Here is a 13,495-nt window from a genome sequence, read left to right as displayed (position 1 = left end):
TTTTACCTTCAAAATAAAGAATATTAAGAAGTTAGTCATAAAATTCAATAACAACACCAAAGACGAATTATATGAATAACCAACAGAATAGGAGATATTGCAAACCTCTCCAGTTAAATTAAGAGACTTAGAAAAGTGATAGCATTTTAATAGAAAGGCACATGGCAAACAAGATACAATAAAATCCTGAAACTATACTAAGATGGTTACTATTCATTCCTATGTGCTAAGATTTCATCAACAAGCATGGTACATGAAGATAATGTATATGTCAGAAAAATTAATTCATGTTTAACATAGTAACTTTCTTCATAAAACCCAAGCAGACACTTCTCTTTTTTGTTGCTTAAAAAGTATGTACAAAGCACGGCTTTTGATTATAACACTAATATTTCAAAACTATCATTAAATATGCAAAGATCTTAACACAAAACCCATAGTTTTCATAGCAACCATACAAACTTAAGAAGGAAAAGAAAACATTTTTAAGTACATAGATGTGCGTAATGAAGTCCCCACCTTACCAGTAACAGATGGGTCAAATTTATTGTTCTATGTATTACATAGAATACTCTATCCCAGTTCATTGTTCCTTAGCATATGTTTTTCCTCATCTTTCTCTGTTACTTATCTTCTGAAAGCAGGTGGTATTTCTCATAAAATTAGTTCAAATCATCCAATCTTCACTCCAACAAAAAGAAGGTGTTGACATTAGAGGAAAACCAATTAAAGGTTCTCATTCTTTATTGTGCAAAATTTTATGTATGATTTTGTATGCTTAATATGCTTCTACACCTTAGTGATGACAATTCAAGATTGGCATGAAATCCATCATTCTTAATTCACAATGTAAAAGCCCTTTAGCTAATCACAGAAAAGCCTTCAAAGTGTATTTACATAGGATTATTTAGTAAAAATTCAACTTATACTTTAAGGGGAATAGTGATGTAAAACATCTTTTCTTACATTTTCGTTGCCTTCACAATGTAAAAGCCCTTCAGCTAATCACAGAAAAGCCTTCAAAGTGTATTTACATAGGATTATTTAGTAAAAATTCAACTTATAGTTTAAGGGGAATAGTGATGTAAAACATCTTTTCTTACATTTCCGTTGCCTTCACATTATTTTATAGCTAAGAGATTTCATTAGAATCAAGAAAGAATTGTTAACATCTTACTAAAATAAAATGAGAATTTTCTCTGTATAATACAGAACTTATTCTTGAGCATTTTTGTGACACTGTTTCTTTTATATCCCTGGCAGTACCAGAACTCACTATCTCTTTCACCTATTCTCTCTCTCTCTCTCTCTTCTCTCTCTCTCTCTCTCTCTCTCTCTCTCTCTCTCTCTCTCTCTCTCTCTCTCTCTCTCTCTCTGTAGACCAAGCTGGCCTTGAACTTAGAGTTCGGCCTGCTTCTGCTACCCAGTGCTAAGATTAAAGGCCTGTGCCACCACACTCCGTGCTTTTCTACATCTTTAACAAGCTCTTGTCTGATTATATTCCAAATCTTATGAAGTTAGCTCCCTAAAGTACCTAGAAGAAATTCAGTATCAAAAATATATTTTGCACACCTAAATCCCTCGTCCCGAGTTGCTGATTGATCTACACACGTAGCAAGCTCTCTGAAGGAACTGAAAGCCACAAATTTTTGCTTTCATTACAGGAATAAAGAAAAGGCCTGTTCACTGCACAATCTCATGATATCACGGAACAATTCTTCCAACACTACAAAGTGAAATCTTATATTGACTCCTGTACCTGAAGCCACAGTTTCTTTCCTTCTATTTAGTTGTGCTCATTGTCACCACCATTTCATTATAACCAGGTTTAACCCAAAGGTATTCTCTGCCCCAAGAATTCATTTCTACTATATTGACATATTCAGTCATGTTCAGTTAAATTTAAGCACTGACCACACCAAAGTGAGGATTTATATAATATCCAACAGAAACATAGGAAGAAATGCTACAAAAATAAATTTATACTGAATAAATAATCAAAATGTGTTTTATTTGTTGTAACACAACATCTATCCATTTTCATTGTATTGATTGGTTCTGGGTATATTCACAAGCCAAGAAATTGTATTTAAGCCCGGAAAAAACTTTTGAGATTTAGTTCTCTCTTTTATATAGACTATGAAGACTAAACTTAGATATCAATGCTTAATAGAAAGCAATTTTACATGTTGTGTCATTTCACTGTTTCTCAGATTTTTTTGTATAATTGAAAGTGTATAGCTAAATCTTGTAATTTAATATTTTTCCCACTTCATTTCAATTTCTACTTTAACTCTGAATAATAAGTCCAAATGGGATCTGATTACATATATTGGCCCCGTACGATTTTTTTAAAAATTATAAGGTAAAGTTTTATATGCTAGAAAGTACACTTTTGAGAGTACATTACACTGGAAATTTAGTTCATCCTTTTTCATTAGTTTTGTCTGAAAGACTATTATTTACAAATTTGTTTTAAATTTTTAGAAGTATTGTGTGTGTTTGTTTGTTTGTCTGTGAGTATGCCTGTTTGAGTATACATACATACATACATGTATATCTTTGACAATTCAAATATAATAAGACCAGAGAAAGTAGCTTGAGTGTTATTGATAATTTATGGACACTGAATTTTTGTATATGCTGTATATGTAACCTTGAAAATATGTACTGTATATTTTTTCAAAAGCATTGTTTAAATATGTATACTACATGAAGCACACTAATTGCAGTTTTAGCCTTTTCCACACTAATTTTATCTCTTTAGATGTCTAGAAAGAAATACACAGAAGCATGAATCATCTCTTAACTCCAAATGTAGGTAGACTCTATGATATATTTTGCTTTTTTACATGATTGCTCAACTTTAGTTCATAAATTATATATTTAATTTGCTCTATTTATGTTACAAAGGTGTGGCACATTGCTTTTGTAATGTGTGGCACATTGTATATATGTATTCATTGATAACTTCCTTCTTTCAACAAACATTAAGAATAAATGATTTATAAACATTATTACAAAATCTAAGATCATTCAGTTTCTTCCATATTCAAATACCAAAATGCATATAGAAAGAATTTCCTGATTTTGACTATTAACAGAAATATTTGATGTACCATTCCTATAAACAAATTTTGATATATCCATTAAAATTTCTTCAATGAGTAGTTTATATAATAATGAAGGTAAGTATAGATATATTGTTAGTATATTTGAATCACAAATGATGTCAGTATTTTACATAGCCAAATATGCATAAACATGTAATTTTACACCTGAATTCCATAAACGTGCATTTATATATTTCCACTCAAAATCAGCTGGGTCCAACTTACACGCATTCTCACAATTATACTCTTACACACACACATATGCATTCATTCTTGTAATTACATATTTAATCAGACATCCTTACTTTCATATGCATAGGGAGCAAGAGACCAAGCACCAGTGCAGAATGATGAGGTCCAATCTTTATAACATAAAGAAAAAAATCACTTCGACCCTTTTAATGCTAAGTGAATTAAACCCAAGTGTGTAAGAGAAAAGCCTTGTTCCTTTTGATAAGAGTAAGCATGCATTGCTATTAAGAAATGACCTGTTCTGTCCCATGGTAAGGAGAAACCTGCCTGCACCTTCTGTTCTTTCCAGCTTCTTCTCTTTTCCTCTTCTCTGTAATTCTGCAGATTGCCCTCTTATGTTACTTATAATATCTACATTATTCCTCTCTACATTTCTTCTCAGCCCAGATATTTTTGGCTCAGTTCTACTAAGCTCAGTTCTCCTTAACTCAAAGCTGACTTTTCAGCTCTGTCCATCTCCAGGTCAGTCCACCTGTCTCTGTCCTTCCAGTTCAGTCCTTCTCTCTCAGTCCTTCTGTGTGACTTCTCTTTCTCCTCAGAACTTAAACATCTTTAAGAATATATGATCCCATATTACAATGTTCATCACAAGTTCATATGAAAGATCAAGCATAAATTGAAACATAATTTACAACCGAGAATTTTTACATCAATATCCATCAAGAGTAATTATCTGGCGAAACATTCATCACCTGTGTCAGCTCCACAGGCTCACTGAAGATCCAAAACCATAGTTGTTAGTGATGTTATATATAGATAAACCCAGTTAATATTTTATATTAACTGTCCTTGCACCTGCAACAAATCGTTTGTTTTCTTTTTATGACTCTTGATAACTGTATTGCAACATCATGGAATGTGTTCTTAGTAGGTTAAAGTCTGTTTACTATCTCAGAAAAATTAACTGTTGACACCAGGGACACCGGCAGAATTGTCACTGCAATTTTGACTATTAGAAAGGGACTTATACGGGTTCGGGGTTTAGCTCAGTGGTAGAGCACTTGCCTAGCGAGCGAAAGGCCCTGGGTTCAGTCCCAGCTCTGAAAAAAAGAAAAAGAAAAAAAATATAGAGACTTATAGCAGTCCCACTATAATAGAGATTAATAACCATTGATATAATTTTAGGAATTATTGTAGAATCATTATTAAGACTAAAGAATTCATCTATTTGCCTGTATAGTATCACTACGGACAGTAAAACTTCGTATGACTGCAGAGATCTGCTCCAAAGGGGTGTGCTATTACTCAATGATTGTTATATATGTCTAATAATAACAACAGGAATAGCATTTAATAGCGTAAACTTTCCCAAAATGAATCCCTTACAACTTTGCTTAATAAGGGAGAACCAGTTGTAGATTATAAAATAATCCGAAGCTGTGTATCTCAGGATGATCACCTGCTAGTTATTAGCCTGTCCTGTTATGGATCCTGACACTTTCTTCTCAGTCTTACATGGTACCTTCTCAAAAACTGACAATCTGATCCATCATAAAACAGGCCTCAAGAGATACAAGATGTTTGAATTAATCCCATGCATCCTATGAGATCACTACAGACTAAGAATGGTATTCAATAACAACAAAAACAACCATAGTCCCACATATACATAGTAGCTGAAGAATGATTTACTCGATGAGAACTTGTTCAAGGAAGAAATAAAGAAAAAAAATGAAAGACATTTCAGATTTTAATGAAAATGAAGGCATAACTTGGGAACACAAAAAAGCAATGCAAGAGGAAAACTCATAGCTCTGAGAGCCTCCACAAACAAACAGAAGCTATGATACACTAGCAGTTTGATAGAACACCTGAAATCTCAGAACCAATAAAAATCCAAAGACTAGACAGCAGGAAATAATCAAACTCAGGACTGAAATCAACCAAGTAGAAATGAAAGGAATTATATAAAGAATCAACAAAACCAGGAGCTGGCTCTTCGAAAAATCCAGAAATAGGTAAATCCCTTATATTCAAATTAAAAATAACAAAATCAGAAATGAAATAGAGATATAACCAAAGAAAGTGAGGAAACTCAAAAAATTATCAGATCCTTCTATAAAAGCCTATACTTAACAAGTGGGAATGTAAGGATTCAATGGATAAATTTCTAGAGAGATATAAGGTACCAAAGTTGAATCAGAATCAGATAAACCACCTAAATTCTCCCATAACTTGTAAAGTAGTAGAAGCAGTCATTAAATGTCTCCCAACCAAAAGATCCCAGGACCAGAAAGGATTAGTATAGAATTCTCTCAGACCTTCATAGAATACCTAATACCAATATTCTCCAAACTATTCCACAAACTTGAAATAGAAGGAACACTGCGCAATTCCTTCTCTGATGCCACAATTATGCTTACAACTAAAGCAAACAAAGACCGAAAAAAGAAAGAGAATTTCAGACCAATTTATTCATGAATATCCCTGCAAAAATTCTCAGTAAATTTCTTGCTAGTCAAATCCAAGAACACATGAAAACAATGATCCATCATGATCAAGTAGGCTTCATCCCAGAGATACAGGGATGGTTCAATATACAGAACCTGATCACTAATCAAACTAATCCCACTATAAAAACAAATTCAAAGAAAACAAAACAAGCAATCATTTCATTAGATGCTGAGAAAGCATTTTACAGAACGTAGCCCTTCATGTTACAAGTCTTGGAAAGATCAGAAATTCAAGGACCATACTGAACTCAATAAAAGCAATATACAGCAAACCAGAGGCCAATATCAAACTAAATGGAGAAAAACTTAATGCAATCCCACTACAATCAGGAACTAGACAATGATAACCACTCTCTCCCTACCTTTTCAATATAGTATTCAAAGCCCTAGCCAGAGTAAACAGAAAACAAATGGATGTAAAGGGATACATATTGCAAAGGAAATTTTCAAAATGTCACTATATGCAGATGTTGTGACCCGACAATTTCCACCAGTGAATTTCTAAGCAGATAAACAGCTATAGCAGAGTGGAAGAGTTTAAAATTGATTCAAACAAATCAGTATCCTGCCTCTGCTCAAAAGAGAAATAGGCTGAGAAAGAAATTACAGAAATGACACCCTTGACAATAGTGAAAAAGCTTATAAAATACCTCTGTGTGACTCTAACCAAGCAAATGAAAGATATACATGACAAGAACACAACTGTCTGAAAAAAATAAATTGAAGAAGATCTCAGAAATTAGAAAGATCTCCCATGTTCATGTATTGGCAGGTTTAATATTGTAAAAATGGCCATCTTGCCAAAAGAAACCTACAGATTCAATGCAATCTCCATCAACATTACAACTGATTTCTTCACAGACATAAAAATGGCAGTTTGCAAATTTATATGGAATAAAAAAAATCCCAGGATAGAGAAAACTATTCTTAAAAATAAAATCATTTGGGGAAATCGCTATCCCTGAGCTCAAGTTGTATTACAGAGCAATGGTGAGGAAAAACTGTATTGTATTGGTATTGAGACAGTCAGGTATAACAATGGAATAGAATGTAAGACCCAAAAATGAACCCACACAGCTATGGCCACTTGATAATTAACAAAGGATCTAAAACCATACAGTGGAAAAAAAAGATAGCATTTTTTAAAAATTGTGCTGTTTCAACTGAAGGGCAGAAGGTAGAAGAATGCAAATCAATCCATTCTTATCTCCTTGTACAAAGCTCAAGTAAAACTGGATTAAAGAACTCCAAATAAAACCAGATACACTGAAACTAATTGATAAAAAGCAGGGGAAAGCCTCAAACAGATTGGTACTGGGGAAAATTTCCTCAATAGAACACCAAAGGCTTTTGTTCTAAGATCAAAAATTGAAAAATGAAACTTCATAAAATTTCAAAGTTTCTCTAAGACAAAGAACACTGTTATTACTTCCATACAGCAACTAACAGATTGGGAAAAGATCTTTACCAATCCTATATCCGATGGAGTGCTAATATCCAATATATACAAAAAAACTCAATAAGCTATCCTCCAGAGAATCAAATAACCCTATTTAATACTGGCCTACAGTTCTAAACAAAAATTCTCAACTGATGAATATTGAATGGATGAGAAGCACCTAAAAATGTTCAACATCCTTACTCATTGGGGAAATGCAAATCAAAACAATCCTGAAATTCTACCTCATACCAGTCAGAATGGCTAAGTCAAAAAAGTCAGGTGACAACAGTCTCTGTCAAGGATGTGGAGAGAAAGGAACACTCTTTCACTGTGGAAATTACAAGCTCTTAAAATCACCCTGGAATCCAGGCTGGAGCTTCTTCAGAAAATTGAACATAGTATTTACTACCTGAGGATCCAGCTGTACCATTTGATGGCATATACCCAAAACTTGCTCCAACCTACAACAAGGACACATGCTCCACTATGTTCAGAGCAGCCTTATTTATAACAAACAGAAGCTGGAAAGAACCCAGATGTCCCTCAAAAGAGGAACAGATTGATATAATGTGGTACATTTACACAATGGTGTGGTATGCAGCTATTAAAAAGAATGACTTCATGAAATTCATAGGGAAATGGATGAAACTAGAAAATATAATCCTGAGTGACATAACAAAAACACAAATAAATGCACATAGCATGCCCTCACTAGTAAGTGAATATTAGCCCAAGAGCTCATAATATCCACCATAAACTCATATGCACTCTGAAGCTTAACAAGAAAGGACAAAGGGGGATTGCTTCATTAACAATTAGAAGGGGGAAGAAAATTTTCATGGGAGTCAGATGGAGGAATCACCCTGTGTGAGAGAGGGGAGTGAAATAGAAAAATAGGAGATCAGGATAAGATGTTGGAAGAAACAGGGAAAAAAACAGAGGACCAGGAAAATTAGTATAGAGAGAAGGAACAGTTGAGGATGGGGGTAACCTCTAGGATAAACCAGATACTAGGAATGCGACAGGTTCCCTGGACCCAATACTGATGACATTGGCCAACATCAACAATAACACTGAAATTAACATGAAGACACCACCTCCAGTAGATAGACATGGCCCCCAGTGTAAGGATGGGACCACTCACCCATCTCAAATATATTCAGAGTTATCCTGTCTAATGGAAATGCAGAGGGGAAAGTGGGGCAGAGGCTGAAAGAAAGGCCATCCAGAGATCTGCAGACACCAACCTGGACACTGTTGCTGCTGCTGATATGTGCTTGCAAACAGGAGTCTGATATGCCTGTCCTCTGAGAGGCTTTGCAAACACCTGACTGAGACAGATGCAGATATTCACAGCTAACCATTGAACTGAACCTAGAGATCCCAATGGAAGATGTAGGGGAAGGGCTGAAGGGGCTGAAGGGGATCGTTATTAGAGATAGAACAACGATATCAATTAACCAGACCCCTCAGGGAACCCATGGACCTAACCACCAACCATTGAATATACATGTTCTGGTACCCTACATATGTAGCAGAGAATTGCCTCATCTCACATCAGTGGAAGGGGAAGCAGTTGGTATTTGGTAGCTTGATGTCCCAGAGAAGAGCGAATCTAGAGGGGTGAGGTAAGAACGACTGGGGGTGTTGGGGACGCACGCTCTTAGAGACAAAGAGGAAGAGTATGTGGTGGTGGGGATTATAGAGGCGGACCGGAAAGGGGGTAATATTTGAAATGCAAAGAAATACAATTGTTAATAATAGTAATAATAAAGGCAACTGCATACGATATCAAGACATATTTAGAATTTCAATATATGTGATTAGAGAAAATACTTTCCATTGTGTAGCATACTCAGTATTTCAAAAATATCATCACGGAAAGAATATTAAGAGCTTTGGGACAAGAAAAAATAGTGATACATCAAGGCAGAAGCATCACAGTAATATCTGGAACTCAAATGGAATTCTAATATCAATCCCATGCATTCAATGCTCTATACAAATCCTATCACATGTTCATTCCCTAAAAAAATCCACCAGTGATTTTCTAGTCCCTGCAGTCTCTGAGGATCAAGGGTCTGGATCAACCTTTCCCATTCGGTTATGAGGCTCCAAGACACATCACTGCACCACAGATGGCCTCTGGTTAGAGGGATCTACCGTGTTGTAAGTGTCGCTTGACCACACAGTGTCCTAAGCACCCCTTGCCCTTTCCATTCATGTTGCTCCTTCCCGAATCCCTTGTCTTGGCCCCTGACAGTGTGCACAATAGCAGAATAGCACTCTGGACACAAAGGAAGAGATTCGACAGGGTTCCTCCTCATTCAGAAAGCTTGGATGATCGCCCCGCAACTACAAGCAGAAATGACAAGTGAAGCAGCTCCTGACTGCCTGGTGCAGACCTCGCGACTGCCTCTTGCAGACCTCGCTACTGCCCCATGCAGACCTCGCTACTTCCCTGTGCAAACTCGAGGACAGCTCCTCTCGAGCTTTGGATGTTTCCTGAGATCAATGGTCACTCGATATTTCCCTGCTTTGCCTTCCGGACTTGTCCACAGTTCTCGGAAGATAGAGAGACATACTCAAAGGATACAGCTCAACTGATGCTTACCATGACTCACCACTGGCAAGTACATTCACTGCCCCTTCACATGGTAGTAGCCCATTCGACATTTCTTGTTCAATTTCCTTAAAGACTAAACGACCAGATGTGAGGAGAGAGACCAGCGACCCTCATCCCGGACTTCACCCTCTGACCATGCACCAACGATTTCTCAGCCTCCACGGCCTGGGAACCCTTCAGTGTCCCCCAAGATGACAACAACACCTGAGTGCAACAGTGGAATCAGTTGAAGGATTCCCAGCCTCCACAGCCTGGAAGCCCATTCAGTGTCCCCCAAGATGATTATAACACCGGACTCCAATGGGGGAAGCATTTTAAGGGTTCCCAGCCTCCACAGCCTGGAAGACCTTCGGTGTCCCCCAAGTGGATTATAACTTCCTACCACAGTGGGGGAAGCAATTGAACACCATAGACCCGAGCGACTTTGCACCTCCCGGACTACTTAGAAGGGCTCGGGACAAGTTCAGATGCCCAAAACCCTATGAAGATCAGAGATTCAAAAAACCTGATGCTCATGTTACAGAAAACCTGCAGAAACTCAAAGATCATATAAAGGCTTCAGTCAATAAGAGGGACCTAGACTCCAGAAGGGAACTGACAGAGAAGAAGAAATGGACAGTTCCACTTACTCTGAGGGTTTCTGAGGGCATGAGTAATACACTGACCAAGGATAGCAGATCACTGAGAAACCCACTGACTAGGGATATCAGAAGATCTGCTTTACATCCTGCTACCCGAAAAAGAGTGGCCTCATCTAAGTTCCCATTCTTGGTTCTTGGGAAGATGAAAAAAAAAAAAAAAGTAAAGAAAAGAAAAGCGGGTTATGTCTACTGGGATTGAGGAACATGTGGACTAGGACGAGTTGGTAGCCAGAGTGCCTGTAACATCTACAAAACACAATACTGGAAAGAATAGTGAAAGACTCAAAGAATATCACACTGTGCCTGGGCCACTTTTTGCTGACTCTTATACTGACAAATTGGGACAGGTACTTTCCCCACACATTCCAGGTTGCCAACATCCTTCCCTATCTAGACATGGAGAACTTGGATCTCCCATTTTTCCCCAAGATGTTCCTACCCACCCAGGACTTTCCGGAAATAACCAAATGGTTCCAATGTTCTATAGGGTTATTCCACATTTGCCCAGGTGTCCAAAATTCCTCCCACAGATCCTGAAAGGAAAATCATACATTCTCCTCTTCCAGAGGGAGTATCTTTTTTTCTTCCATCTTTATTAAATTGAGTATTTCTTATTTCCATTTCAAATGTTATTCCCCTTCCAAGTTTCCCCATTAACATTTTCCTAGCCCCTCCCTCTCCCCTTCTATAGGGGTTTTCCTCTCCCGATCCACCCACACATTACTGCCCTTCTCCCAAAAATGCCATTCACTGGGGGTTCATTCTTGGGAGAACCAAAGACTTCCCCTTCCACTGGTGCCCCTAATAGGCATTCATTGATACCTGTGAATTTGGAGTTCAGGTCAGTTCATGTATAGGCTTGGGTAGTGGCTTAGTCGGTTGAACCTAGGTTTGGTTGGCATTTTTGTTCAGATGGGGTCTCAAGCCCATTAACTCTTTCAGGCCTTGCTCTGATTCCTTTAGCAGGGGTCGCATTCTCAGTACAGTGGATTGCTGCTGACATTTGCCTAAGTATTTGCTGTATTCTGGCTGTGTCTCTCAGGAGAGATCTACATTGGTTCCTATCAGCCTGCATTTCATTGATTCATCCTTTTTACCTAGTTTACTGGCTGTATATGTATGGGCCCCATGTGGGGCAGGCTCTGAATGGGAGTTCCTTCGGCCTCTGTTCTACAATTTGCTTCCCTATTCCCTGACAAGGGTATTCTTGATCCCCTTTTAAAGAAGGAGTGAAGCATTCACATTTTGGTTCTGTGCATCTAGGGTAATTCGAGAATTTGAGCCAATAGCACTTATCAATGAGTGCATACCATGTATGTGAATCTGTGATTGGATTACCTCACTCAGGATGATATTTCCAGTTCCATTCATTTCCCTATGAATTTCATAAAGACATTGTTTTTGACAGCTGAGTAATATTCCATTGTGTAGATGTACCACATTTTCTGTATCCATTTCTCTGTTGAAGGCATCTTGGTTCTTAGCTTCTGGCTATTATAAATAAGGCTGCTATGAAAATAGTGGAGCACGTGTCTCTTTTATATGAAGGGACATCTTTTGGGTATATGCCCGAGAGAGGTATAGCTGGGTTCTTAGGTAGTTCAATGTCCAATTTTCTGAGGAACATCCAGACTGATTTCCAGAATGGTTGGACCAGTCTGCAATCCCACCAACAATGGAGGAGTGTTCCTCTTTCTCCACTTCCTCGCCAGCATCTTTGTCACCTGAGTTTTTGATCGTAGCCATTCTAACTGGTTTGAGGTGAAATCTCAGTGTTGTTTTGATTTGCATTTCCCTTGTGTGTAAAGATGTTGAATATTTCTTTAGGTGTTTCACTGACATTCGATATTCTTCAGCTGTGAATTCTTTGTTTTGCTCTGAACCCCATTTTTCAATAGGGTTATTTGTCTCCTGCAGTCTAACTTCTTGTTTTCTTTGCATATTTTGGATATTACCCTTCTATCTGTTGTAGGATTGGTAAAGATCTTTTTTCTATCTGTTGGTTGCCATTTTGTCCTAAGAACAGTGTCCTCTGCCTTACAGAAGCTTTGCGGTTTTATGAGATGGCATTTGTTGATTCTTGATCTTAGAACATGAGCCTTTGGTGTTTTGTTCAGGAAATTTTCTAAAGTGCCCATGTGTTCCAGATGCTTCCCCACTTTTTCTTCTGTTAGTTTGAGTTTATCTGGTTTGAAGTGGAGGTCCTTGATCCAGTTGGACTTTAGCTTTTTACAGGGCAGTAAGAGTGGGCCAATTTGCCTTCTTCTACATACTGACCTCCAGTTGAACCAGCACCACTTGCTGAAAATGCTATCTTTTTTTCCATTGGATGGTTTTGGCTCTTTCTCAAAAATTAAGTGACCATGGGAGTATGGGTTAAGTTCTGGGTCTTCAATTCTATTCTACTGGTTGATTTGCCTGGCTCTGTCTCAATGCCATACAATTTTTATCACTGTTGCTCTGTAATACTAGAGTTCACGGATAGTGATTCCCAAGGAAGTCCTTTTATTGTTGATGATAGTTTTAGCTATTCTGTGTTTTTTGTTATTCCAGATGAAATAATGAATTGTACTGTCTAACTCTACGAAGAATTGGATTGGAATTTTGATGGGGATTGGAATGAATTTGTAGTTTGCTTTTGGTATAATGGCCATTTTTACTATATTATTCCTGCCAGTTCATGAGCATGGGAGATCTTTCCATCTTCTGAAATCTCCTTCACTTTCTGGAGAGACTTGAGGTTCTGCTCATATGCTCATATCTTTTACTTGCTTGGATAAAGTCACCTTGAGATATTTTATAATATTTGGGGCTACTGTGAAGGTTGTCATATCCCTAGTTTCTTGCTCTGCTAGTTTAGCTTTTGTGCAGAGTTATTTTTATACCCAGCCACTTTGCTGAAATTGTTTATCAGGCTCAGGAATTATCTTGTGAAACTTTTGAGGTCACTAAGTATACTATCATATCAT

At 37.4% G+C, this 13,495-nt stretch overlaps 1 long non-coding RNA gene across 1 annotated transcript in view; it reads right to left on the bottom strand.

The window, feature by feature from the left end:
* Positions 1-13,495, bottom strand: part of LOC134484654 (uncharacterized) — a 33,830-nt gene that overhangs the window by 4,687 nt on the left and 15,648 nt on the right. The gene's annotated exons all lie outside the window — the stretch shown is intronic.

The sequence above is a fragment of the Rattus norvegicus genome (genome assembly GCF_036323735.1).
Source record: "Rattus norvegicus strain BN/NHsdMcwi chromosome Y unlocalized genomic scaffold, GRCr8 chrY_unlocalized_24, whole genome shotgun sequence".
In the NCBI taxonomy this organism is placed as follows: domain Eukaryota; kingdom Metazoa; phylum Chordata; class Mammalia; order Rodentia; family Muridae; genus Rattus; species Rattus norvegicus.
The sequence above is the reverse complement of the archived record's forward strand: the minus strand, read 5'-3'. Positions and strand labels throughout refer to the sequence as shown.